We start from the raw sequence: 3,591 nt of genomic DNA on the forward strand, positions 1-3,591 counted from the left end.
ATTAGCCATGCCACTATGTCAGTCTGGTTTGTGAAAAGATACATAAGTGATTTTTCTACTTTAATTATATTTGGGAAGTTGGGTCTTTCTGAGATCCTTTATAAGGCTTATATCATAGGCACTATCAATGCCACCATATGTCTTTGGGGCCATTTGAGGTCATCTGCAGTTGGGATAAATGGTTCCCAACAGGATGAGAGCCTCCTTCCTCTGCTTCTCCTCCTGAGGATTTTCTCCAGCAACCCTCACGCTTGCTCCACTAAGTAGAGATGTGTACTAGTCAGTCTCCAGAGAAGCAGAACCAATCAGACGGATAACTAGACAGGCAGCTTCTTTTAAAGTGTTAGCTCTTGTGACTACACACAATCCAGAGAACAAGAGGCAGGCTGGAAATTCCAGCAGTCTTGTGGCCTAAAAGGGTCAACTAGCCCCTGGGCCACAACCTCCAGGAGAGTATCTGTTACAGATTTCATGCAGAATTCCTTCTCCACTCAGAAACCTTGGTTTTTATGAATTTTAACTGATTGTATGAGCCCTATCCACATGAGCAAGGAGAAATTCCTTTACCTCTCAAAAAATTCCTGCCATGAAGTCAATTCTGACTCACAGCAGCCCAGTAGTTAGTCAATTAATTATACATTTTAATGGTATCAACAGAATACCTCCACAGCACATCTGAATTAGAGTTTGACCAAGCAACTGTGCTCCACGGTATAGCTAAGCGGGCACATAAAAGTAACCATCATGGGCATGAAACAGTACTGCAGAGGCTACGAAACCAGAAAAAATCCTCAACACTGAGGATGGAAGAAAGTAAATAAATGCTTTCCTCTTCTTGCCTTCTGGCGGGACAATTCTAGATGTATTGTGTATCATTCCTTAGAAGCCCTATGAGTTCCCAGTAATCTACTCCTTCCTACACCCTTCCTGGGCTTTTCAACCTTTATCTCACTTTCCCCACTCCTTAACGTATGCTTCCTGAATTCATATCTGAGATAAAATAACAGCACAGGTCCTTGAAGTAGGATCTACTTCTGATGAAACTTACTAAAGTAAAGATATTTTACAGACAATGTAACCATCTCCTACCTGGTAAGTTTTATAATATGGCACTTCCTTAAATAGTTTCATAAATATATATATTATGATATATAATACATATGCATACAATGTAATCAATGTAATCGATTATGTGATGAACACAAAAATAAACCATCCTTGTCCCTTTATGGACTTTTTGTCCAAGGACCCGCAGCAGAAGGTGACGGTCAGGTGGGAGGGAGGGTGCTATTGGTTCAGCCTTCAGCTCTGAGCTGAAGGATTGTTCAGCTACAGAGTACACCTAGATTTCCAAAACCTTTCTGGCCCTAATGGCCCATATCCAATGGCTGACCAAGGTTCATGTATAAAGACCTGGATTTTTTTACCCATCACAGGATAATCTTACAAGCCAGGGTAGCTCCAGAGTTCCTGGGGTGGTGGCAGGAGGGGCCAGCTATTGACTGGCCTACCTCATGACTTGACTTCTAGACCCTGATCATCCTCAGTTCTAATAAATATTGTTACTAAAATCCACTGCAGAACCCAACTGTAATGCCAGCAATATGTAGCTTTGGAGATTAGGTAATAAGAAGGAATATTGGAATTGGACCATCCACTGCCCAGCCAATGATGAAGACTTCATCACTAGAGGTCACTAAATAGACCCTGGCACAAGGTGAGAACCCAATTACTAAAGTTTCACTGGGTGGCAAACTGGGTGAAATAATTTATGTTTATGCCAGGCATTGGAGAGAGGACAATGAAATCGAGTGGCTATCATCAACATGGACCTGACAGAAGAAGATAAAAACAAGGTTGAGTGAGTAATTGGCCTTGGTAGCATGCTTAGAGATTCTCATTTCTTGCAACTGAGGGCCAATAGTCAAAATACAGAAAAGACTAACCTCCCAACCAAATCAAGGCTGCTGTGTCAGGATCCAGCTCTGGAGAGAAAAGAATGAGGCCTTGGTACCTGCCTGTGTTGGTGCCCCAAATCCTTCAATTCAGATTTCCTTGAACCCCTGCACCTGCAGAAGTACCTGAACTTTCCTAACAAAAGAGTTCAAACATTATTGCTGATCTTCACAGGGAGTTGCAGAGAGATACGGGTCAGGGATGGAAAGAATGCAAGAGGCAAACAAAGGCAAATTCTGAAATGTGGTTAAAGGAAGGTGAATTGGTCTGGGACCCCGAGACTGGAGAAACATCCCAGTGACCAAATGTGTCGGGTTTCCTCACTCAGTAGAAGAACATGCTAAGACCAGTCTTTCTGACCTCCACCTTAACAACAGAAGGCAGCTCAAGTCAGATCACTTTTCCCCTGTAAGGAACAGAACTCTTTTAGAAAAAGCCATTCCAACCCACGACCACTGGGATGACTTGTATGCACCACTAATAATGCCGGACAGAGGGAGTGCTCCTAAGATTGCCCTCTCCCAGACAGAGGCAGCATAGGGGCAAGTGTCCCCCTCTTAATCTGTTTCCACAGACCCATGTGACCCTTGAATCTATAACAGACTAGTTACTATGTACCTGCATGTCAACTCCAACATGTAGAAACTCTATAGACTAGAATAGAAATACTTCATTCCCAAGGTGGAAATCTTTACAGAAACCGGCCATCACATCACTCTCCTTCAGACAGTTGGTGGACTCAAACCACCAACCTCTCCATTAGCAGCTAAGCACTTTAAAACCCATCCCACCAGAGTTCCTTAGCACAATATAACCGAGCCAGGGGTGAGCTGGGCATTTAAAAAAAGGAAGTGCATCCCAAAGGAACTACAAGACATAGCTAGTCAGTACTGGCAGGAGAAAAGGAAATATGTGTGGGACTGTATTCTGAAAGGGCTGGATCAAGGGGCCTAGACTTTACAACTGGAAAAGGGAACCCACACTGATTTGACAGTACTCTCCTGAGATACAGGATTTAACACACTGGCAAGAGCCCAGGGAATCATACAAACTTGACACTAGGAGGGTTCTGTGAAGCATGGAAAAGCAATGGTCCATGACGACAAGGTCAAAATGCCAGAATTGTCTTAGCAAATAGTGGAGGAAATAATTACAATACTCAGGAGTTGACATTCATAGTACATACTATGTAAAGACAAGAAATTTACCAGACAACTGTGTTCTATGCAAAAAATCTGGAGACGTTACCACTTACCTAGGCCCTAGCAATATGCTGATGAAGCAGGCACCAGCACAATTAAGAAGCTCAGTGGTAGCTTTTTTTTTAATCATTTTATAAGGGGCTCATACAACTCTTAGCACAATCCATACATACATCAATTGTGGAAAGCACATTTGTACATTCATTGCCCTCATCATTCTCCAAACATTTGCTCTCCACTTAAGTCCCCAGCATCAGGTCCTCATGTTTCCCCTCCCTCCCAGTTCCCCTCTCCCTCATGAGCCCTTGATAATTTATAAATTATTATTTTGTCATATCTTGCCCGGTCTGACGTCTCCCTTCACCCACTTTTCTGTTGTCCGTCCCCAGGGAGGAGGTCACATATAGATGCTTGTAATCGGTTCCCTCTTTCC

Source organism: Echinops telfairi, unplaced genomic scaffold (assembly GCF_000313985.2).
Source record: "Echinops telfairi isolate 266 unplaced genomic scaffold, ASM31398v2 ScPeMD7_2291;HRSCAF=2852, whole genome shotgun sequence".
Taxonomy (NCBI): Eukaryota; Metazoa; Chordata; class Mammalia; order Afrosoricida; family Tenrecidae; genus Echinops; species Echinops telfairi.